Here is a 26,805-nt window from a genome sequence, read left to right as displayed (position 1 = left end):
GGGAAGGAGTGGCGGAAAGAAAGAAACAAAGAGAAAAAAGAAAGAAAATACATAATTTAAAATAAAAGCTTTCTGGTTGCTGGGGCGTGGGGGGGAGGGTAATATAGGTGAAGGGAGACCAAAAGGTACAAACTTCCAGTTATAAATAAATAAGTCTTAAGAATTTAGTGTAAGGGATAAGGACTAGAGTTAATAATACTATATTGCATATTGGAAGTTGCTGAGACTAAATCCTAAAAGTTGTCATCAAAGAAAAAAAAATATTGTAGCTATTATGGTGACAGATGTTAACTAGAGTAATTGTGGTGATCATTTCACAACATACACAGGTATCGAATCGTTACATTTTACCCTGGAAACAAATATAATGTTATATGTTCGTGCTACCCCGATAAACACCATAACTGTAAAAAATAAAATAAAATAATCAAAACGAAATCGGAAACCCATTTTGTAGTCTGGCCATTATCAAAAACATCCCAAAGCATCTCAGTAGAAAGGAATTCCTAACCCATCACACATTAAACTGTATATGGAATATAGAATATGTCTGTGTGCAGAATATCATGTGAATGGTGAATTTTACCTCTAAATTTGTCATTGGTAATGTATTCACACAGGAGTATTTTCTTCTAACTCTTGTTACTAAATTGGTATTAGTTAATTAATTAGTGGTGATTTAAAACATATACTTGTTGAAAGGCAGCATTTACATTCTATATAGTATAATATAACACAATATAATAAAGTTGACCATTCAAATCAGTTATATAAAAAAGGAATGGCTAGGACAAAGTAATACATTTCTTTACTGAAAATGTTGTAGACTCAGCAATTCCACCCCACCCCCACCCCCACCCCCACCCCCCGTGCATTCTGTAGGTTTACCTTCAGAATGTTTCTGGAATCCCACCATTTTCCACCATTTTCTCAATATTCCCACTATATCAGCAATGTATTCAGCTGCCCATTCACCACCATCTTGATCTGTCCGTGCCCCTGACACATTCCCTCACATCTACTCAGGGACATCACCACAGCTCGTCTTTATGCTTTCTCTTACCTCACATCTGTTTCCTTGTTCTGTCGGACTATACACATAGACATAAGAAGATACTGTTATTTCTATCATAGTGAGATACTTTTTCTGGATTCCACTCCATGCATCAGCTACTGCCATATTTCCTTATTCTCTCTATTAATCAGAATTATTCAGAAGCACAGAACAAATAGAATGTGTGTATATACATATAAGAAGAGATTTATTTTATGGAATTGGCTCATAGGATGGTGGAGGCTGGGTGAATCCAAAACTTAATGAGGGGGACAGGTAGGCTGTAAACCCAAGAAAGAATTGTAGTTAGAATCCAAAAGAAAAGACTATGGTGCGGGTAAAGTCAGAAGGCAGTCTGTTGGAGAATTCCCTCTTGCTGACAGGAGGTAAGTCTTTTTTTCTATTCAGACCTTCCACTGACGGGATCAGGCCCACCCACATTATGGAGGACAATCTGCTATACTCAAAGTCCACTAGTAAATTATCTTGGCATCCATAAACCATCTATTAAATTTTTTTAATGTTTATGTATTTTTGACAGAGAGAGAGTCAGAGCATGAGTAGGGGAGGGGCAGAGAGAGAGGGAGATACAGTTAGAAGCAGGCTCCAGGCTCCAAGCTGTCAGCACAGAACCTGACACAGGGCTCAAACCCACAAACTGTGAGATCATGACCTGAGCTGAAGTCGGATGCTTAACAGACTGAGCCACCCAGGACCCCCTGATAAACCATCTCTTAGACCATACTTAATCTTCGAATAAAGGCAATAATAAGTCATATTTCTACCTAACATGATACAACTATATCCTATGTATGATAAAAAGTGCAGTAATTTCCTTCCCATGAGGAGGTAAAGTTCTTCAGTGATGTTTACTCTTCTCCTTGATATTCCATATCTTAAATGTAGTGATATAAAGTTACAAAACTTGGGCTCTTGGGTGGCTCAGTTGGTTAAGCATCCAACTCTTGATTTCAGCCCAGGTCATGATCTCCTGGTTCATGGGTTCAAGCCCCACATCAGGCTCTGTGATAGCATGGTGCCTGCTTGGGATTCTCTCTCTCCCTCTCTCTGTCCCTCCCCATTCGCACTCTCACTCTCTCAAAACAAATAAATAAACTTTAAAAAATTAAATGAAGTTATGATACTTAAATATAAAATATAAAGTCAATACATCTATGTTACCTATTAAGGGGATATTGTATGTCTATTATCTATCTATCTATCATCTATTATCTATCTACCATCTATCTATCATCCATTATCTATCATTTCATCTATCATCTATCAATCTATCATCTATCTATCCATCATCTATCACCTATTATCTATCTATCTATCTATCTATCTATCTATCTATCTTCTATCTATCCAAATATCTAGAAACACAAAGATAAGAAATAAAATAAGAAAAATGTTCATGACAATCATAGTCCTCAATTCTGTAACTGGTCATGTGGTTGTGGCTGGTATGTATAACCACCTTATTCCATTATCCATTCCAAATTCCCTTTACCATCAACAAGCACTCCATAAAGTTGTGTTTTTGTTTTGGTTTTTACCCGGTAGGATGACTCAAACCTTCTCCTGAACAGTGTGGGCCATTAGTATCCTGCTTGGATCTGATTGCTATAATTTCCCATTGACTTTAATAACAGGGCATGGGAATACCAGGAGACAGTCCACAGAATCTCTTACACTTCAGAGACCTCTTCCCCAACTCCACGGTAGAGCACTAGCCCAGTTTCCCCTGGTGGTCAGGATCACTCACCCCAGACAACACAGAAATTCTCTTCTTTGCCTATTGACTTGGAGCCATCAGTCCAACAGTCCTAACGTCCCCTCGATGGGATTATTGTATTTCCTGGTGGAAGCATTCCTCTCTCTGGAAATAAGAGCTCTAGGCACCAGTTCATAAAGTCGCAGGGACAAGAAGCCTAATGTGACAACCCTAATTAATACTGTTCACACTAATCCCAGCATTTCTCTCATACATGCTGTGATTTTTCTTTATTCTATAACACATAATCTCATAATGTAATATATGGTTTACTTGTTTTTCATGTTTCTTACTTGAATTCTACCATGTCAGGCATCATTTTTTTCTGTGTTATCTCCAGTGACTTGTATAGTTCTTTCCTACACATAGCAAGCATTCAGTGTGTTTTGAATGAACGAATTAGTCAATAATCAAATAAATTTATGATTCTACTTTGCCATTCTGGTTTAATCCATCATCCTCTCTCACCCTGAATTATTGCAGTTCCCTCCTAACCAGACTCTGTGCACAATCTTGCCTGCTTAACTGAATTCCTTACTGACACTTCTCTCCTGAGATCACTACTACACGTTCAATGTATTCTCACTCCACTGGATTGGATGCCTCATTAGGCCAGAGAGTTTGGATATTACTTTTACCACTGATATATTCCTCACTTTCTGGACCCTTACTTGATGCATAACAAACACCGAGTGATTGAATGGAGGAATGCAAAAATTACTTTCTTCCTCTAAGCAAACTTCAATTTTTTTTCAGATTTTTGTCTCCAAAAAATAATTCTAAACTGGAGCACAACTTCCACTTTCTGCCTGGAGGAAGAGAATGTATGGAGCACAACGTATCCCTCAGAATATGGGTGTGAACGTGAGCAGTTTTAACAGAAAGTATTAGAGACTTACAATATCTTTTACAGATTAAGGGAACAGAGGTCAGCGAAGCTGTCCACCAGTGATATGAGCCTGCTGCACTAAAGCAGGAAGTTCTAAAAATCTCACCCAGCGATTGCTGAAAATCCAAGATCATCTCACCTGGAAGCGCTTGTCAATCTCACCAACCTCAGGAAAGTTCTACCTTTTATTTTGATCTCCATCACTTACATCAGTGGTGCTTAAGAAAATCTCCACGCAGCTATTTTGGACCTCATATCTGCTCATGGACACCTAAAACTGCATCTGGAGAATCATGACCTGCTTTTTTCTTCTGTTCCCAAATCTTTTGTAATTGCCTATTGTTGGCAGATTCTACCGTGTTCTTTGCCTGAGGAAGGGGATCCTGGGGGATTTGACTTCTCTGCAATGCAGGGTGAAATGGTGAAATCTCAATTTCTGAGTGAAATCTCAGAACCAGCAGTGTGGCTGATCTGAAACCAAATAACCAAGCACAAATTCTTTGCCAGGAACTTAAGGAGTCTTGGGAAAAAAGATACTGTTTTCCCTCACTCGTTTCTTTTCCTTCGTGGGGTATTGTGGTTGTTATTCTTAGTTTAGTTTTGTTTATGATTGGCTTTCTACCTTATTCTGAGCATAAATCTTGGATGACTCTAACTTAGATTTATTGCCCACCAGGCATCTAACTCAATTATCTGGTCCCAGCTGTTGTGTTAGGTGTAGAGTACTTTGGGAACGTTACGCATCTTCAAGGAAAGTGTTTGATTTATCTGAAGTCCTAACTAGGCTGTGTGTATCGGGATGCTCTGAGCTTATTTTTCTCATAAAATCTTCTATTGTATCAGAAGAAAAACTATAAGGCTTTCTTGTGGCAGTACATATATTATCTTGTAGAAAGACAAGGCATTCTTGCTAACATTAATAAATATGCAAAAATTATTAGGAAAATGTGAATTGTGAAGAAAACAACCCCAAGCTGACTACTGACTCTTCTTTAATATAATTAATTTAGGTTAAAAAATACCTGCTCAAGTACTTTTTTGTTTTCTTCATCCTGAACACAGTATTTACTTCATTTTGGCTCTATTTTACTTTTCCCTACTACCGGCCATATATTAATAGTTAGATGCTGAAAGGCCTAGAGGGAAAAGAAGAACACTCATTAAATAAGTGTTAATAGGCAATTAAGAATCCCTGTAAATGACTTGTTGTCCCCAGCAATTCCTACCCATATTTTACAGTTGCCAAGAACTATTGTCCTGAGATCAAAATCACTCTGACCCTCAAGGTTCACAGGAATACAGAGTTACAAAATACATTATACATTTAACTAAAGGTGAACATTTATCACCATGTGTATGTGCCCTTGAAGTGTCTTCTAGGTGCCTGCATAAAAACAAAAAGTATTTCTGATTAGAAACTTCTCCAGCGGTATTGACCAAGTTGGTGTACATTTCTGGATTGAGACAGAATTATCACCGGACCTCTGCCCTTGCCCCATTTTCAGGCAACCCCTCTGTCCACCATTGGCAATGACAACATTTTTGCTGCTCAGTTGTCAATAGAAATTATTGCATCAGTGAAGAGTATAATAGGCTACTTATCAACTACCTTTGGGCTCTAACTGGTCACACCTTTGGGCCTTTCGTAGTTGACATACAAGCGATGAGCAGTCTGCCTTCGTATCCAGAGACACGTGAGGTTTTCCCTCTCCTAATCTTTACACGCACTAATATACAAACTCAGCATTCCAGTCGCGTTTTCATTTTTATTTTCACTTAAAGGAAAACTCCTGTGAATTAATGCAATTCTGCCAAATACCTCATCAGCATGAAACAAGAGCTAGACCGGTTGACCCTTTGCATCTTTTCAGGGTGAAGTCACCACATAGTATATGCTTGTCATTCTATGATGTTTTCAGCCTTTCTACTCTGCTTGGAGTATTTACTGGCGCCTCCAATTTAAATTTTACTTAATAATGCCTGCTTTCTCCTATGGAATACAATGCAAGTATATTCACACTTCACCTGCGTGAATCACTGTATCACCGTGTCCCAGGGTGATTGGATATATGTTCACAAATTAAAATACACATATATACCCACAACAGCAAAACACCCATATGTACACAGGGGTGAAATACAACAACCAAACATCTTTGCGGAAACAAAGTCCTGGCATGGCATTTGTTTAAAACCTAATATGATTCATTTTATCAAAATTTACGATTTCTCTCAGTGATTAATAGTGCATGCACCGTCTCAGATGGAAAAGTGATTGATGTCTAATGTCAAAAAGAGTTGGGCACAGACCTTTCACCGTGTCACTAGCTGTGACTATGATGTGAAACTACAGTGCTCTAACAGGGAGGAAGCGTGTCTCTTTGATTAAAGCCCCCACTGTTTAAATGCAGGGCACTGAGCACTAGTAAGGGCGACGACCTGTCACTCTCAAACAGGTTCTGATAATGAACTTTCAGGCATGAGGGTGAAAGTGTTCTGTAACCTTAATTCATGCCATTGTTTTAAAAGCTTATGTTCACACCACTCATGGAAAATAACTAAGGGTGCTAATATCGTACCAACTGCATAAATTAAACTGTGACAATAGGTGGTTGCCTTCTTGGCAGTGTTGAAATGATATTAGGTAAAGGTGTGATGCTTTGGAACTAACTCAGGTGACCTTTCCAGGTGTGTAAATTCCAAGCCTGCCTATTGTAATTATGTCTGATGAGGGAACAGACACTACACGTGCAGGAACTGAAAGCAAATAAAAGCCATTGTAGATTCTATACAAAAATATTCTAGTCTTCACAGCACACAATTTTCAGACACAACAAGTAAGCTTCCAGAAGAAGACCATATAAAGAGGAACAAATTGTTGGGAAAGGCATGACAAGAAAAGACCTAATCGGAGAATCATGCTCATCAATTTGTTGGTATATGAAATCATAGATATACATATCAAGCAGCCAATATTCAGCAAAGGCAGGAGAGTAATACCATTATCGTGTATCACCACAACACATGACAAGTTTGCCACTAACTTCCCCGCCCCACCCCACCCCCGCCAGGAAAATTACAGTAAAACCTTGGATGGCGAGTAACTTGTCCCGTTAGTGTTCTGCAAGACGAGCAAACCTTTCTAAATAAACAAGCGCTATCTTGCGATACGAGTAGTACGCGATGCCCAGTGTCGCATGATCACAACTGAGCCAATGGTTCTTGAAATTCGCTTCGGTATATCAGGGCTTTGGATATACGGTTTTGGAATGAATTGTGCTTGCCATCCAAGATTTTACTGTATACCGTTCCCTAGATGGATCTTTGACCCAGGTAGAGCTGGCACACGATTTTTACCATCTGAGTCGCCCCTTGTTTACAGACCTCACTTTGATTTCTGATTTTTCTCAGGGGCTGAAGACCGAAGGTGTCTTCTTAGCACATGACCCATAGAAGAAGAAGACCAATATCAAATAAAGAGAACACTCTATCACTTGACTTTAAAACAATCCTAGTTGACCGCTGTAATTAGCCGTATTAACAGTGGATACCCAACAACAAACAAACAAAAGTGTAACAAAAGATCATCCCAAGGCTCCCTTCACCTTCCTTCAGATGGGATATGTTGGACTAGGGATGCCTAACTAAACTGAAATATCAGATTATTCTGGTTGTTAAGTACTAGAGAAGAGAGCTGATAATAAGGATAATTATAGCTGAGGTTATTTGTAGGCTGGTGGAAAGCACGTTGCAAACAGTACTTCCAACACAGAGGGGAAGTCATAAGTATCCCTATCTTTGCACGGGACCTCGAGGCTTAGAGAGGCCGTCCTGGTAATGACACCACGTGGTCCTCCTATTGAGGAGCCTGCGTCAGAGCCTGCACTCCAATAAAAGATAAATTGAGGCATATTAAAATTTTTAAGAGTGTATTTGAGCACTTCTCCATTTGGATCAGGCAGCGCCAGACTGCAAGTTGTTGGTCGCACTCCGTGGACAAGAGCCAGGGGGAAAACCCTAAGGAAAAGTGCAGGAGCAAAAAAAGGGAAACGTTTGATGGGCTACAGCTTTAAACTTGGTTGGCTGTGCTTGGTTGCTCTTGGCGTTCTGATTTCCCAACCTTGTGACATTTCCAGGCTTAGATTTGGGTTTGCCATCACCACGTTAAAGTCACCTCACTCTACTGGCTCCAGACCCAAAAACCGTGAGGTCATGACCTCAGCCCAAATCAGGAGTCAGACCCTTAAATTACTGAGCCCCCCCCCAGGCACCCCTATTGTTTAATTAATCTAACACCTCCCGGCACCCACTACTCCATAGAGACTGGAAGAATTGAAGACAGTAACACGGGAATAGGAAACTTCTTAGGTTTTCCAAACACATTTTATTGCGTAGGGAAGGATTCTATTGTTTCGAAATTCAAGAATACGACTTCTAGACAGCCTGAAAATCAAGAAATGGAAGTGACTTGTGCTGTAGGCATTTTAAGTGTCTAAAAAAGCCTAAAGAAGCACATTATGCCACATTGCTGTGGTATTATCATTGTGAGTGTACATGTCTCATCAATATGTAAGATATGATTATTTCAAGTATGGGAGAAATAGGACAGAAACAAACAAAAAAATCACCATGGTTTAGGACTTAAAGGAAGCTTACAGTTTAACTTCCCTTTAATTTTACATAATATGTGTTTTTTTTCTTTTAAAAAAATCAAAAAGCCTTTTATGCAATGGTATCCAGTGGGATGTTCTTTTACTCTGAAGTGTGCAGGTATGTGTCTTTGGGGGACATATTTGTTCTCCTTTTTAGCACATTCTATCCATTCATACTTTGCATGTTGTGTTTCTGTTTAAATATGATAAGAAAGAGATTTATGTAAAAACAGACCAACTCATATGTACATATTTAATTACAATCCCTTCAGAAGTGTTTTCTTAAAGATTCCTGCAAAAAAAAAATAGGTTATATGACATGATAATTCACTCAATATTATTCTAGAAGCATAGCAAAGGTAATAAATAAATATTTGAAATTGTGCATCAGAAAACTCTTTGGGCATCAATATCTACTTCATGGTATACTCTTCCATATATAGTTGAATAATTATACATTTAATTTTATATCTCAGGAAAAATTTAGAATAACTGGCTGCTACTTTCCCTATATTTTTATTCTATTAAACTGTTCTTTGCTTTTACTAGGAAAAAGAAAAACTAGTAGTAGACTACAAATCCACAAAGATTGGCAAGATGAATGCATTTTGAGTAGCAACAATGGAAGGACTAGGGTATTTTATGTTAAAATAAGCAAAAGATAAATATCCATCGTATATTCTATTGATGGAACAGGTTCTTGAGTCAGTCTGCATTATAGCCTGGTTATTCATAAGGTAAAATATAATTTCAAAAGTTATACTCCTACAACATTTTTTGACATCACCCACCTGAAGCCACTGACACAATGAATAATTTCCAACAGGAATATGACACTTGTAGAATAAAAGAATCCAAAGGCCGACAAAGAGAATATGAGCAGTTGCACTGAACCAACCAATTCCCTCTGAGCTCAGTGCCGCACTATCAGAAAAAGTACAAGCCAAGAGATCCCAGGATGAGCGCTACGGGGTTGTGGATAATCCTACCATTTTAGATTTGATCACTGCTCACATATCAGATTCTTAGAAGTAGTAGCATATGGTAAATTACACGTGTGTGTGTGTGTGTGTGTGTACGTGTGTATGCAAGTATATACTGATGTTACCTGGAGTTATTTTCCTTCTCATATGTGCTGAAATTTAATACATTTATCTCATCAGCTCATGTCACTTTTTGTGTTATTAAAGTGCCCCACATAAATCTTCATCAAATTTAAGTGAAATGATTTTCTAGTATTTTTTGACTAATCTTCCTGTAAAAGTGACCACTTACATATTATATACTCAGCACAGGATCTTACCAAATAGATGTTCAAGACTAGCTGTTGAGAATAATGACATCATCAATGTGAATCACATTATCTTATCTAAATCTGCAAATCATTTGGTATCTTGCATGCCTTAGAAAGCAAGCTATTCACAGTCAGATTGCATTTTAGCTGATTGAGAAAGTGTAAGGAAGGAAGATAGAGGGGGAAAGGCAGAGACTAAGGAGAATAGAATATGGGTAAACAGAATAATAAACATATTAAAAGTGTCCCACTGAGCTTCTGGATTCAAGTGCAATTATGCTGGGGGAATGGAAATAGACAAATACAAGAACAGAAATAGGGAAGAAGGAAAAGAGGGAGGGAGAGAGGGAATGAGATGATACAGAAAATATCCAACTCCTAATTCTTTTCCATCAGAATTTAATTCATTAACTGTTTTAATTAGCTGCCCACATCTCCTCTAGTCCTCCAACCTTAACTTATTCTGTACTAATTCCACTGCCTAAGCAGCTCTCAGACCACAAAAGTATGATTTAAAATTAGAGAAAGTCTTTCCCATCTCTGTTTTAGCTTTCCCCAGAGTTGCCCAGGAACCTCTCGTGTGAGGAGTGTTGAGATCAGATGGGTTACAACCCATGAGGAGAATAGCATTCAGGTAATGGATCCTTGATGGGAAGCTAACATTGGAGCAATGTTTAGCCCAGGTGGTCTGAGACAAAGAAGTGGAGGGAATTGGAAAGATAATCTGGGAGAAATACAAAAAAGGAAAATAAGGAAAGCATTGCCGACTCTGTAGAAGGCAGAACAAGGTCAGGAGCTGAATTTGAATTATGATGCAACTAAAAGACTTCTTCCCTAGGCATCCCACAATAGCTTCCCAATAGAAATCCCTAGGACACTTCTGCCCTCCATGCTACCAAAGTAATCTTTTTTAAATGCAAATCTGAATTTACCTCCCCTGTTAAAACAAAAGATACTGAATGCATTCTCATTGTTCTCAGGATATAGACCAAATTCTTAACGGTATCTCGGAGATCTTGCATGTGTATTTTGACATTTTTTTTTCTTGCTGCTTTTAACCATGCTCTCTATTAAAATCTTTCTTCTAACACTACTAATGCTTTTTTCTCTATGAACTTTGCATTTACGAGACCCTCTGCTTGGAAAGCTTCTCCCGATCCTATAATGGTTATATGTTTTTGTCTGCTTGGAATCTGTGATAATTAATTTTATGTGTCAGTTTGACTGGGCTGGTGAAACATTATTTCTGGGTGTGTCTGTGAGGAAGCTTTGGATGAGATTAGCATATGAATCGGCAGACTATCTTAATTATTATAGCTTTACAATAAGCCTCAGATTCTGATATTTTGAGTCTTTTAACTTTGTTCTTTTCCAAAATTGTGTTGCTTACTTTAACTCATTTGCTTCTCAATGTAAATTATAAAATCAGCTTTTCAATATCTTAAAAAAAGGAAGGTTGTTTGCAATTTTGTAAAATTTATAAATCAACATGGAGAAAATGTGCATTTAACAACCATGAACAAAGTTGCCTTTTTGGTATTTATATTCTATTTGCTTTCTATCAGCAATGTTTTATAGTGTTCAGAAGACAAATTTTACATATATTTTGCTAGATTTATACCTAAGTATTTCATATTTTGGGTGCTACTGTAAATGGTATTTTTAAAATTCCACACCTAATTGTTCATTTTTAGTATGAAGAAATACAACTGATTTTTACTGACCTTTGTTTTACAACTTTGATGAGTTCATTTATTAGAAATACAAGTCTTTTTGTGGCTCATTGGTATTTTGTACATAGATGATCCTGTTATCTTCAAATGTAAACAGTTTTATTTCTTCCTTTCCAATCTGTATACCTTTGCCTCCCCCCCCCCCCCACACACACACACTTTGTCCTTTGCCTAATTATGCTGGTGAGAGACTCTGGGAAGATGTTGAATAAGACTGATGAGGGCAGCCATTCTCCACTTGTTTCTGAACTTAGGAGAAGAAAAAGAATTTATATCGATAAACATTTTGTAGATTTTACTTTATTTTTAAGTTTTTTTAATATTTATTTATTATTGAGAGACAGAGAGACACAGATCGTGAGCAGGGGAGGGGGAGAGAGAGGGGGAGACAGAGAATCCAAATCAGGCTCCAGGCTCCAAGCTGTCAGCACAGAGGTCCAACACAGGGCTCGAACTCACAAACTGGGAGATCATGACCTGAACCGAAGTCGGATGCTTAACCAACTGAGCCACCCAGTCTCCACTTTTTTGTAGATTTTAGCTACTTGTTTCTTAGAGTTTTAATTAGATATTGAATATTGTTCCATGCTATTTCAGCATCCACTGAGATCATTATATGATTTTCTTATTCACTATTTTATGGACAAATCATACTGACTGATTTATTTTTTTATTTTTATATTTTTATAATGTTTTTTTAAGTTTATTCATTTTTGAGACAGAGAGAGAGAGACAGAGCATGAGTAGGGGAGAGGCAGAGAGAGCGAGAGAGACACAGAATCCAATGCAGTCTCCAGGCTCTGAGCTGTCAGCACGGAGCCCTACGCAGGACTCGAACTCACGAAGACCTGAGCTAGAAGTCATGACCTGAGCTGAAATCCGAAGCTTAACCAACTGAGCCACCCAGGCACCCCTTTACTAACTGATTTTTAAATGTTGAACAAAGCTTGCCTCCCTCAGGAATTCTTACTTGGTCATGATGTATTATTTTTTTAATATGTTATCCAATATGATTTGCTGATATTTTGTTGAGGTTGCTTACATATACATTCATGAAAGATATCAGTCGCCCTTTATTTGTGCAATATCTCTGTCCGGTTTTGGTATTAACTTAATGATGACCTGTTAGAATAATTTAGGAAATATTCCTAGTATGTTTAAGTCAGGAAGAGTTAGTTTAGAATTGATATAATATCTTCATAACATTATTGGTAGAATTTGCCAGTGAAACTATCTGGGCATGGAATGTTCTTTCTTGACAGTGATTTTATATTAGCTAAAAATTTAATGATTTTAATAGAGACAGAAATATTCAATTTCCCATTTCCCTTTGAGTAAGACTTTGTGGTTTACACTATTATTTTATCTAAGTCATCAGATTTATTGGTATAAAGTCATCCATAATATATCCTTACTATTATTGTAATGTTACAATTTATAGTGATTTCTCCTTTTTCATTCCTAGTATTGATGATTTTTTTCAGTCTTTTTCTTAAACAATCTTGCAAGAAGTGTATAAATTTTCTTTTTTCAAAGAAATGTAGTTTGTTTCATTGATTTCCTTTATTGTTTCAAACTTTATTATCTTATATTACCTTCAGTTTTTCTATTGGCCTTCTTTTTAAAATTTCCATTGTTTTTAGTTTCTTAATATGAAAGCTTATATTGCACATCTTAGGCCTTTTTTTCTAATGTAAGCATTTAATTCAATAAGATCTATTATATTACATTATAGCATTTTAATTATATAAAAACAGCTGCTGCAGCTGTTTACTAGAAATTGTGAAATACTGTGTTTTATACTTCATTTAATTCAAGGTTTTTTTTCCTTTTTTGATTTCCTCTTTGAATATGGGTTGCTTTAAAGTTGTATAATTTTCACATATTTTGAACTTTTTCTAGCTATCAGTTATTCATTTGTAGTATAATTATATCGTAGTAAAACTATTTAGCATGTTTTAAATTTTTTAACAATGTTTTTTGCTTGCTTAATGGAACAGAATGTGCTCTATCTTATTAAATGCTTCACAGAGATGTGAAAAGAACGCCTATATATCATCTACTGATGTGTATATTTTGTCTAAAGAAGCAAAGGCAATACAGTGGGTAAATGTTCTTATCCTTATCCTTTTTTCTTATAGATATTTTCTTTTTCTGTTCAACAAATGGTGCTAGAACATCTAGGCATCCACATACCAGAGAAAAGAAAAGAGGAGAGGAGAGGAGAGGAGAGGAAAAGAAAAAAATACATCTCAAAGTCAATCATAGACTGTAATGGAAAATATAAAACTACAAAATGACTAGTGAAGAGAAAACTTAGGAGACTTTGGTGACTTTTCTGTGGCAATTACTTTTTAGATATAAAAACAAAGCCATAATTCATGTCAGATATAATTGATAAACTGGACATCATTAAAAAATGTTTGCTCTGAAAATAAAACATGTAAAGAGAAAGAGAGGACAAGCCATAGACTAGGAGAAAAATCTTTGCAAAAGACATCTAATAAAAGTGAAGAACTGTTACCCAAAATATACAAAGAGCTTTTAAAATTCAACAATACAACAGACAACCCAATTAAAAATGGGCAAAAGATCTGAATAAATATAGGGAATTGCAAATGAAAACAATGAGATAGTACTATAGAATCATACATACACCTATCAGAATGGCCAAAACCCAAAACACTGTGAACACCAGATGATGGAGAGGATGTGGAACAAAAGGAACTCTCATTCATTGCTGGTGGCAATGCAAAATGAGAAGTCCACTTTGAAAACTAGTTTGGCAATGCCTCACAAAACTAAACACACTTTTATGAAACAATCCAGCAATTGTGTTCATTGGTATTTACTTAAATAAGCTGAAATTTATGTTCACAAAAGAATCTGCACTTGGATGTTTATAGCAGTTTCATTCATAAATGTCAAAAATGGAAGTAACCAAGATGAGCATCTATTGATGCTTGAGCAGGTGAATAGAATAACGATGGTACATCCAGTTAATGGAATATTATTCAAAGATAAAAAGAAATGAGCTATAAAACCATGAAAAGACATGGTAGAAATGCCAATGCATGTTATTAAGTAAAAGAAGCCAATCTGAGAAGGCTACAAACTATGATTCCAACTATATGACCTTCTGGAAAAGGCAAAACTACAGAGACAGTTAAAAGATCAGGGGTTGCCAGGGGTTGAAGAGAAGGGATGAGTGGGTGAGCACAGAGGATATTAAAGCCATGAAACTATTCTGTGTGACACTACAGTGGCATCTACATGTCACTATACATTTGTCAAAATCCATAAAGTGTACAACACAAAAAGTGAACCCTAATATACACTGTGGAGGTTGGATAATGCTGATAAGTCAGTGCGGGGTTTTAAATAGTAGCAAATGGAGCATTCTGGTGGGGGATGTTGCCAGTGGAGGGTGTGGCTGTGTGGGTGTGGCAATGGGGTAGATGGGAATACTGTTCTTCATGCTCAGTTTTACTGCGAAACTAAAACTGCTCTAAAAAAATAAAATCTGTTCCCCAGAAAAGTGTTGATTTTGCTGGTGCTGGTTGGAGTTTTCCATAAATCTCAGCAAAGCTTTCTCAGTGTTTCTGCCTCTCCTTACCATGCTTGGCAAATTTTGTTGTAGAAATGTGGTATGTCTTGTATAATAGGGTTTTCTGCCCCTCTGTCTGCAGGAGGCTATCTCTCGTAAAATTATCTGTGATCCTAGGGCGCCTCGGTGGTTCAGTCAGTTAAGTGCAGGACTCTGGATTTTAGCTCAAGTCATGATCTCACGGTTGGTGAGTTTGTGCGTTCGTGAGTTCGAGCCCCTGCTTAGGATTCTGTCTCCCTCTCTCTCTCTGCCCCTCCCCTGATGGCTTTTTCTCTCTCTCTTAAAAAAAATAAACATAATTTTTTTTTAATTATCTGGGATCCTAGGCTCTTGAGTTTTCTTCTCCACTCTGTTTGGTCTTCTCCTGATTCTTTGCCTAGCAACACACCTGTCCTTTACTGCAAACCTAAGACATTTGAGAGAATCATCTGAGCAAGAGGGGTGGGCAGGGCTTTCTGCTTTTCCTTTCAAGACAGGCAGTCCCTCCCCGACACTGATCATTGTGTGAGAGGCTCTCTCTGGTCATTGCTCAGATCCACAGTCTTTCTCATCTGCCTCCAGTAAGAAGTCTGTGGAATACAGCATGCAAGAGACTGCAGACTTGCCTTTTCCTTGATCCTTTTCAATCACCTTTTATTATGTAGTCTCCTGGCCCAATGTGGGGCTTGAACTCACGACCCCAAGATCAAGAGTCAGATGCTCTACTGACTGAGCCAACCAGGAGTCCCTCCTCACTTTTTTTATGTCGATTTTATTTCTTAGTTTTTCTCATTTATATCTTCTACGTCCCTTATTATACTTTTAGTCAAATCTACTTTCTTTTGGGTACCTTGAATTTAATATTCATTTCTGAGAATTTTTTTCCCTGCACTTTATGTCCTGGGTTTTGTCATCTACCATATCAAAATATATTAGTTTATGCTATATTTTCTGAAATCTTGTATTTGTGATATGTTTCCTTTTTGTTGTATTTGCAATAACTTGTGTCATTGTTCTCTAATGATCCTGGACTTTCATGTTCCTTTCTCTATTTTGCTGCTGGATTTCTCTAGGTTGCTTTTGTCTGCCATAAAGGTTTTCCAGATTACTTTTTTTGCTGCTTCACTTTTACTGTTCTTTTGTTTCCTTTTCTTTGGATAGTCTTTATATTTCCCAGCTATTACATAATAGTACTTCCCCCTTATCCATGGTTTTGCATTCTGTGGATTTAGTTTTCCAAGGTCGACTGCAGTTTGAAAGCAGACCGATCCTCCTTCTGACATAGGGTCAAATTAGCCTAATGTTTACATCATAATGCTATGTCATTGACCTCTTTTTTGTTGTTTTTTTGAGAGAGAGGGGGAGAGAGAGAGAGCCCACACACATGGAGCAGTAAAGGGAGAGAGAGAATCTTAAGAAGACTCCACACCCCATGCAGAGCCCAATGTGGGGTTCCATCTCATGACTGCGAGATCACGACCTGAGCCAAAATCAAGAATTAGACACTTAACTGCCTGAGCCACACAACTGGCATCCACTGGTGGTCTTGGAATGCATCCCTCAAAAATAAGAGGGGACTACTGACTTTTATATTATATTATATTATATTGTATTATATTATATTATATATTAGTATTATTAGCTGTTATTTAGTTTTATTTTATTATTAGTACTTTTTATAATTTATAATTTATTATTATTATTTATTTTTAGTTTATTATTTAGTTTATTTAATAGTTTTCCTATTAGGTTTTTAATGTTTTGAAATTCTTTGAACAAGTGACTATCAGGAGAGTCTTATGGGTAATATGGGGAGAGAAGTTTGGTTTTCTTTATATTTCCCTTGATACAGTAGTTCATTGGTCTGTCACTAGGGTGTAGAGCAATTTCTTTATGATATGTTCCCTTCTATGTGTGTGTGTGTGTGAGTGTGTGTGTGTGTGTGTGTGTAGGTGCAAGTGAATATGGTATGTCTTAATATATATATATATATATATATATAGTCTCTATTCTATTATATATTCTTAGATTTTGCATTGTTCAATAGAGCCTTATTATCAGCCAGGTTTTTTTTCCTATCCTTCTTTAGGGATACTGCTTTTAAGAGGCACAGCTTTCTAAGATGATTCTATGTCTTCTCCAGAAGCGGAATCTTTGAAATATGGTCATTGCTTATGCCCTGAACATTCCAAGAACCTACTCTTTTCATTGACTTGCTCTGAGTAGCCAACTTTCTATCCAGTCCTAAACGGTTCTATCTTTCAGTGAGCTCTTTGTTGTTATCTGGGTCATTCTACTATAGAATACATTTTCCTTCTTCACTCTGCATTAGACCAAAAACCTACAAATGCTGTATCGTCCACAGTCAATTCTTCTCGTCTTGCTTGTATCTATATTTACTTGATCATATATAATCTCCTTCCTCTAGCTCTACCCAAGACTCTAGTTTGAAGTGATTTCTATTTGTTGTCAGTTTTCTTCTATAAGGTTCTTGATAAGAAATGGAGTGATTTTAATATGGGTGGCTGCTTTTAACATAGAAAACTGGAAACCCTCATTATGCTGTCCAAGACTTATTTGGGTTAATTTTGTAATATGCTCATGTGAATGATTTAAAGGTATTTATTATCCATTAGGATTTCCTCCAAATTTATAAACATTTGTGAATCTTCATGATTCTGTCTTTGCTACTGTTATTTGTTCTTGTGGAGTGCTTTAAGTGCCATCATCATTATGAAAATGATTTGAATCAAATAAGATTATGTTCGAATCCTACCTTCATTACAAAAATACCCCTAATCCAATTAAGTTATTAAGCAGCACAGTGCTTGAAACACCATAAGGAGATGTGCAATTTGTTTGCTCCTCAGATTTACTTAAACACACGGTGGTTTGTAACTTTGTCTACAGCTTGTTTATGCGATGCATATGAAAGATGCTCAAAACAATAAATGAATGAATAAATATTATGTGCTTCGTATAAATTTCTCAAAATGGAATCATCGATTTGTAATGTTGAAAACGTGACAACAGAAGAATTGTAAAAGGATAACATTTGTTAAAATGCCTCCAAAATGCCTATGGCACTTCTGATTCATATCAGTATTTTATTTTCCCGTATTTAATTGAGACTGAAAGTCCTCTAAAGGAAATATTGTCCCAAAAGGCCATGCCCCGTTCACTCTGGACACAACCCCAGTGGCATCAGCATTAGCAGAGGAAAGCTCAAGGCAAATGTCATTTCATATCAAATGCAGCATCCAAATAAAAAGTGCCCCAAAAGACCTCAAAGCAAACCCACAAAGGTGAGGTCATTGCCAAACTTTCCCTTAGGTGGCTTCTGTTTATACTATGCCTCACAAGTTTGAGAATAATCATTCATGTGAGCCTAGCATGATGTTTTAGGAATCTGATGTTTTTTCCAGGACAGAAAAGAAGAGTAGATAATAAAGGTTGTCACAGCAATGGAGAGACAGATCTATAAGACTTATTCACAGAGGTATAATGATAGAGGTGCCTTACTTACTATTTGCAGGTGTGGGCAATACGAGGCAAGGAGAAATAAATGGTTTAGTGCCATTGCCATCTAGTTTTCCAAGTAAAAAACATTTTATAACTCAAAGAGAAATTTCCTGGCAGTCTATGCAGACCAATTAGAAGCCTGAGATAATGAGAGTAGATTGCAACTGTACTTTAATGCCATTAATTCTTACTCCAGCGACCACAGTTTTCCTATGGATGTGTCAGAAAAAGGTTCTTGTTTCATTGTTGCTCTGAAGATTAATCGACAGTCTGATAATTTGAGGTCTAATTGTAATAAGGTGGAAGTAATCAATGAAAAAATTTCCTGATTATTCTGGGCGCTTTGCAGTTAATTCTGAATCGCGTGATTTTTCAAGAAGAAAAAAACTGAACTTAGACCACCTGCATTTAGACAAGACTGTTTTGAAAGAAGTATAGCTTGCTTTTTGTCTCAGATCATTACACTGATGTGATAGTGTTAAGTATATTCAGCTTCTAACACACTGCCTGAGATATAGGAGAGACCCAATAAACATTTGTTTAAAAACAATTGAATAAATGAATATATTGCCTCGGAGAATCCATTATTGTGAATATTCTGTTTCTTATGTTTTGTGAGAACTCTGATGTACTTTAAAGACTTAAAACAGTTTAGATTATTTCATCGCAGCATGATGCATTTGTTCTGCTACTTCCTAGCCATTGTAATTGAGGCTAAAAACTTCAAATTGAATTCCAATGTGTCCTTTACTAGCTTGCTGTTTTCCTAGCCAATCCATAAGGCCATTGTTTTTGCATTCCACTGCAATCCATTATTATCACTTGGCTAAACAAACACAGCTGGGTGGTAATGAATGAAGTTTCTACATTTATGGGTAAACTTAGCTGTAATGCTACTCCACAGCTCACTCTCTAAGACGGAGAGAAGCCATACAGCAATTCCACGCACTAATTTGGCAACACAGAAGATACAAATGTTATGTTGAAATCGCAGAGACAATTCCACGCTGGTAAATGTCTTTGCTCTTACTATTAAATGCAAACTAGTGTTAGATAAGAAGATAAATGAGTGCAATGTAGTCATTCCATCCTTCCAACATTTACTTTATTTCAGCTTTAAGAAAAATTATACATGGCTTCGGAAAACAAATAGTAACAAGGAATTACTGTAACGAAATGCACAAATGTAATGTAATGTACTGAATGTACATGCACATGTCATGTACATGTAATGTAATGTATTGAAATGTACAAATACCCTGTTAATTGTCTAGATTTAGTTTCCCAGCCGTGAAACTATTTTAAAGTAATAAGTCATCAAATACAAAGGCTAACCTTCATTTTCAATATCTAGGATTTTGATTCAGTGTAATCTCATAACCGTATATCTTTAAATCCCATTGCACCTTGACTACTAAAAGATGCTTGAATGCAAAAAACTCCAGGATGGAATCTATGGCTATCACATGATGGCTTCTTCACTGTAGTCTGCACATAACAAAAGGCTCGAGTTAAAATTTAGAAACTGAATTTTTTGCCAGTTAGAAATTGCCAGCTATTAGATAGATCAGAGACAAGGTACAGGTGTCATGAATTTTACCCTTTGCTGTAAATTAAATGCTCTTTCACCGCATGGAGTTCCCAGCCTGAAGTCTCTAACATTGTAAGCAATTAAATGTGCGTGCTCAGTTAATGCTGGCACCTGGGAACTTGATAATTTGCATGTATACAAAGCTCAGTCTTCCGTTCACAATCTCCTTGCACAAATAAATCTGCACAACCAAAAAGACCAGAAGAGATTTGATAACCCCAGAAAAACTCAAGCCTGCAATGTGTTCTCTGCTCGTCAGTTTGCAGTTGTCACAACTGTTATCTATTAAATAAAAATACTAAGAAAGACTCCTGCCAGGGAAATTCTTTGGGGAGCACCCAAAGGATTCAGGAACAGTAATTGACTCATTTTTGAGAATTCCCATGCTTTTTAATCTTTTCTGTCTTTGGAACATGTAGACCTGGGCAGCCAACATTCTGTGGCTCTGAAAACGGCATTCCTTCCTGGTACAATATGCAGTATGGAAAAATAAGACTGACAAATAGCCAAGCAAGATAGAAAAACAATTAACGTTGATCCACTGATTTTTAAACCACTAATCAGCTAAATAACTTGATGATTACTTGATGTTTTACCCTCATTTTTCAGGTTTTTTTTAAATTCTATACAACGCTTAACCAATCCTTTCCTATAATGCACGTACGTTATCAAATTTGGTAGCTGTAACAGGAATAGTAATGGCACACTGAAAATAAAAACGTGTCTTTTTTAGTCATATGCATTTCACTGTCTTCCTTCAAGTCCTTCACTAAATTGTGCCTTTTTCAGATGTCCCTACTTTTGGATAGCTTTGTTTTGGACCATTAAATGTAAACCTTAAAGGTTACCTCTAAACAATGTCTCCTGTTATTCATAACTTTCATCATTGCCTAGAGAGGAAAAGTAAAGGTACTATCAGGAGAATTAAAAAAATGATGGTGAGCTCAGTGAAAAATAAATTTATTAAACTTCCAGTTTAAATGCGATGGCTCTGAAACCAATAGATGACTTTTAAATCTGTGAAAGTACCTAAGTAGCTGCATCAGGTAAGAGGTAATAATAAAGCACTATGTACTTTTACTTGAGACAAGTGTGCTTTTGATGAAGAATACCAACTCAATCTATAGGTGAAATCCAACTGTATTTTAAAAGTGGCATTAACCAACAATCTTATTTGATACACATATTGGGAAATATTGAATGGACAGATAACCAAAAGTTTCATCAAAGCAAAAGTTACAGCAAAGTTAAACAGGTAAGGAAGACTTTATTCAAAGCTATTGCATTGGGGGAGGGAGAATTCACGAAGCAGAACTCAGTCTGATTTCAATTCTGCTAAAACAAAAGGATGGGGAGTTTTTAAGAAATAGGGTAGGGGTGAGGGGGTCACAAGCCATCTGTCCTTACCAACCGGTGCCCACCAAAGTTAGCTCCTACCCTCCCACAGAGGCTGGGTGATACAGACGCTATTTTTCCGGCTTCTGGGGACTTGAAAAAGACAGACAGTCATGAGGTTATAAAATATTTACATCTTAAAGGGACAGAGAAAGAATTTACAATGATGAGTTTTCTAAAGCTCTAAGAAACGGGAAGTCAAGTGCCTGGTGTCTAAAGTTTAGTCAGGCTATGAAGGCCTTTCAGGTCAACTTGCTCAGTAAAGATGACCATGGATAAGAGAAGCATATGTGCCATTTTGCACACTGTCCTACTGCTCTGTGCTGTGCTGTGAGCTCTATGAGTGCAGAGCCTGCGTGGGATTCAATCTGTCTCTCATTCTTCCTGCTCCTCCCCCACTCACATTCTCTCTCTCTCTCTCTCAAAGTAAATAAATAAACATTTACAAAATGAAAAATGAAAAAGTAATTTGAAGTATAACATAGTAAAACATACAACCACAATTTGATCTGAAAATTGAGTTGAAAGACTATACCAGTGTCTTCAACAGCAAATACAGAAAGGTGAAGAAATACATTTTTTGTACCTGTGTACTACAAAAAAAATACAGAAAAGTATGCAAGTCACAGTTCTGTGATTTTTTTTTCCTGAAAACTAAAGTAATATGATACATTTTGTTGAACTCATTTGCTCTACCTTGTCATGGTAGAGCCATGGCCGCTGCTGCTTATCAACGCTTGCTTCTTCCCAGCTATTATGGTCTGAATGTGTCCCCCCTCAAAACTCATATGTTGAAATCCCAAACCCCAAAATAATACCATTAGGAGGTAGTGTCTTTGGCCTTTAATGAATACCTTTATAAAAGAGGTTCCAGAGGGATCCCTATCCCCTTTCACCCCGTGAGGACGCTGGCTACCAATCAGAGAGGGCTCTCACCAGGCCTCAATCATACCGGCACTTTAATGTTGAACTTCCAGTCGTCAGAATGGTGAGCAAAAGATGTCTATTGTTTATAAACTATTCAGTCTGTGGTATTTTGTTACAGCAGACCTAATGAACTAAGACGTTGGTGCTCCATGACATTTCCCGGCTCCTGTGGAAACTTCTGGGGGCCCCGGTGTACATGAAGAATAGCTCAGTGATGAAATGACAGCACAGAGGAAAGTTCCCCCCAAACCTTCAATGGTTGCAATGACAAATCTTTATATATGAAACCACTGACATGTTAAGTGTGTTTATCACAACAGTTCATATCTGATTAATATATGAGAATACAGTTTTATTGAATTAAGAGATGAGTGGTTACACATCCTTTAGATGACCTCCATTTAGATTTTTGTCATGGGACAGAAGGTGGTTAGCAAACAATTTCAAATAGAGCTTTACTTATACTCACCCAAAATTCAGTTATTGGAGTTATAGGAGGTAATGTGGTTTATAACAAGTAATGCTATAACAAATGCTATAACAAAGTAATAAATATTTTCATTTATGGGAAAATGTATTAAAGGTCAAAGACAAAACGTAAACTATTTTTAAAAAAGAAAGTTCGCGTGTAGAATTGAAAAGTTATGCAGGAGGTAAATCTTGAACACATTATCTCCTTGTTTTCATTTTGAGATTTAAATCTTTTTTCAAGTGTATTCATTTATTTTGAAAAAGACAGAGACAGCATGAGTGGGGGAGGGGCAGAGAGCGAGGGATACAGAGAATCCCGAGCAGGCTCCGCATCGTCAGTGCAGAGTGGGACGTGGGGCTCGATCCCTCGAACTATGAGATTATGACCTGAGCCAAAACCAAAAGTCCCACGCTTAACCGACTGAGCCACCCAGGTGTCCCTCCATTTTGAGATTTTGAATGGTAAACTTGACATAGAAACACTCCCAGTTAACCTTGACTTTTCACGTGGTAACAAACCCTGCTCTTTAAGTTTGTAACACAGCTGCTTAATCAATACAGGCAGAAAATGGTGAGGACAAAAAAGATAACTTGTACATTTGAGGAACTTAATGTTTGATGTAAGAACCAGGATAGTAGGGTGGTATAGAAACATGAATACACATGATAAATACTTTTAAAGAACTGAATATAAAAGTGTATGGAACTTACACATCGAAAATTAAAGTGGATTTATTTTTATTTTTAGTATCGCAAGATCTACCTACAGACCCGTAAATTGGTAACCGTCACATGCCTGTAATAGTTTAATTTTTCATTTCAAAAAAGCAAAAGGAAAGCTTCATAGAATAATGACAGGGACCTGGGCATCTCTGGCAGAATTCACAATAGAAACCATCTAACAAAAGTTTTAGCCTTCCACAAAGTTGTTTGCAAGAGCCAGAGAGTCAATGACAGATTGGTTTAGTCTCAGACAAGCGGCACACAAGGAGATCTAATCAAGATGAGAAAAGCAGTAGAATAGAGAGACTCAAGCCACTGCTCTTCCTCAAATCACTGAAAATTAAATTATTCCCAGCTGTATCTTAGCAGATATCTTTGTAAGACATAAAACAAGTTTCTCCTTAAATAAATGATAACACCTATGATTGTCCATACCATTTTAAACCATTGAAGACTCTTAGGCTTAACCTCCAAAATGACAGAATCATATGCTTGTGATGCTAACTCGATTAGCATTTTCATACATAAAAAATTGAGATTAAGCTCTGTATGTGTCCTATGTGATTCATGTCTTACATATCATGAGTATAGTATGTACTATAGTCTCGTATATGCATATATGTTTGTGTTGCATGAGTAACATAAAGCTTCTCCCACACAAGTAGGCATAGGGATGTAGACTCTTCCAAATTTTGCATCAATATTCTATGTTTGGTAGCATTCCAATTTATAAAGAAGCCTAGGAAAATTGTGATCTTCACTGAGTGACATAAATTGTTTTTGTTGACTACTGTGTCTGCTTTGTGTTTTACAAGGACTAAAAGTCAAGGAGAAGAAAGGCTGCCAGATGGAAGCTGAATGCCCTGAATGGCCCAGAGGCACTGGAGGAAACATGATTTAAGCATCTCTAGATACTGCCATTGTGCACTCTTGTTCTTTTATTTATTATTTAGCAAGCAAGGTGTACTTATTAGCTACGAAGTGCTTTAGACCTTTATACCTAGCCATAGGTGATGACAGCTACTCTGATTGATCATCTCCAGCATTGGAAGTCGTCTCTTCATTTTTTAAATTAAAAATCATCCAAAATTATTTTTGCCAAATTTCATATCTTTTTTTTTTCTGGGAGGTCTCAGAATAACATAGACTTTTAATCATTCTGGGGCCACGCTGCTTTCTTTTGAAAATAATCCGATATTTTTGATAAATCAATGGTTCTAAGGGCAGCGTGGGCTATAAATTAGAGAAGGTCTCTGCAGTGCATGATTCCTGTTCCCTCTTACCGAGAATTCCAGTTTAGTAATTTATATGTTCATGATGACCTAGGTTTGCCCACTGGTATAACTTGAAAATATTTTGTTAAAGGATCCCTTATGTCAGTAACATAACTTTGTCAGTAACAAAACTTACGGTAATCCTATCAGACTGAAAATTACAAGTTAAGCTCACTAATTTTCAATGTTCTGTCCAAATCCAATAGTCTATACATTTCATTTTATATAAAAAATATCACTTTAAAGATGGGTTATATATAAATCCATGATTAACTCAAGAAAACAAACATGGGGTATTCTTGGGGTGCCTGGGTGGTTTAGTCAGTAGCTCATGAAACTCTTGATCTTGGGATTGTGAGTTTGAGCCTTACATTGGGTGTAGACAGTACTTAAAGATAAAATCTTTAAAAATGGGCTATTCTCTACAAAATACAAATATAAGAAAGATGTTAAGTCTTACCAAATTTAATGGAAATTTGGCAGCATTATATATAAACGGTAAGTTTGCCTTTGCTTGCCAAAATAATGTCCTTCTGGTTTACACATTGCTTGAAATATGTAAAAATTCATTAAAAAATACATGAACGTTTGTGTTTAATGAAACTATGATAAAAAATAATTTGGCACCTCACCAACTTAGTAACAGTTTAATAGTCAGAATCTGATTAATACCACTGCTTACCCAGCTCTGTTTTCAAGATTGCTGGGGGGCGGGGGGGGGGAACCACATGTATGTTAGATTTTGTTTGCTACTTTTAGGACCAGAAATGGAGCACCTGCAGACAATGTAACTGAAAAAAAAAAAGTTAGAATGGGAAAGACACGAAACAGGGCAGCAGGAGAATGGCTTTCCTATCAATGACATGTCAACAAATGAAATATGTACTACTTCGAAATCATGCTGACACCGTAAGTAGTTTCAACAACTTTTTTTTGGTGTGGTTTTTGTGGCAGTTTTCTGTGACAGAGCCGTCTTCCTACGTTGTGACTCAGCATCCTGTTCTGATGCATTGCTATACTGACCTTGGACAGTACTCTGGGACGTTCGAATAATCCATTATGTAGAAGATACTCCAAGGGATTAAAAACATTTTGCCTCAAAAAGAAACCTCTGCAGCAAGCTGGCATTTTCAAGCAATACCATTTAATAACCAGAAAAATAGTCAGAGAGAAAATGGAAAATTTCCAGGACCCCAGACCATAAGAACTGCTGTGGCTCCCAGCTGAATACTGTGCCCCAAACCCAGAACAGTAAATGTTTTGTGTTCTTTAATGAGATGGTCAGCCAGATATGGCCACAGGAGGAGACAGGAGAGAGGCTCAGGAGGACAGAGGTTATTATACTCACACACAGGTCCTAGGGACAGGAGTCACAGCACATGCGAGGCCACAGAGGAAAGACACTAAGGTGATCAAGAGGCAGAAGGTGGGAGAAGTCGGATCCTTTATTGAGATTTCCTTGAGAAAAGAAAACAGTAAAGACTCTAGGATTGGCTACTTTGAATAATGGTGGTGGACTCAGCTATAGGGGTGGTCCCTAGTTGCCTGCCACCCAGGGTTGTTAAATGCCCACAAATATTGTCTCCAGCCACGTCATGCACCCCACAGAGGAAGGAGTATGGCTGTAGAATGATTAGTTTGCATGTCAAAGACTTGCTTCTTCTGAGCCCTTTGAAAGTCTCTATGAGTTAGCTAAACCTAGAAGAGGAATTCAGTCTCTCCCCAGCCAGAAAGATTTTAAGATCTCAAAACATCATAACACCCAGAAAACGAATTTATATATATAAAGAGAGAGAGAGAGAATAATAATAATAATAACAACAATAACACCTATCAGTTACTGAACATTTACTTTCTGCTAGGCCCTCTACTAATCATTGTATCAACTTTTAAAAGTTAGTAATGGCAGAGCCATGA

The sequence above is a fragment of the Prionailurus viverrinus genome, chromosome D3 (genome assembly GCF_022837055.1).
Source record: "Prionailurus viverrinus isolate Anna chromosome D3, UM_Priviv_1.0, whole genome shotgun sequence".
Classification (NCBI taxonomy): Eukaryota; Metazoa; Chordata; class Mammalia; order Carnivora; family Felidae; genus Prionailurus; species Prionailurus viverrinus.
Note: the sequence above shows the minus strand (reverse complement) of the source record.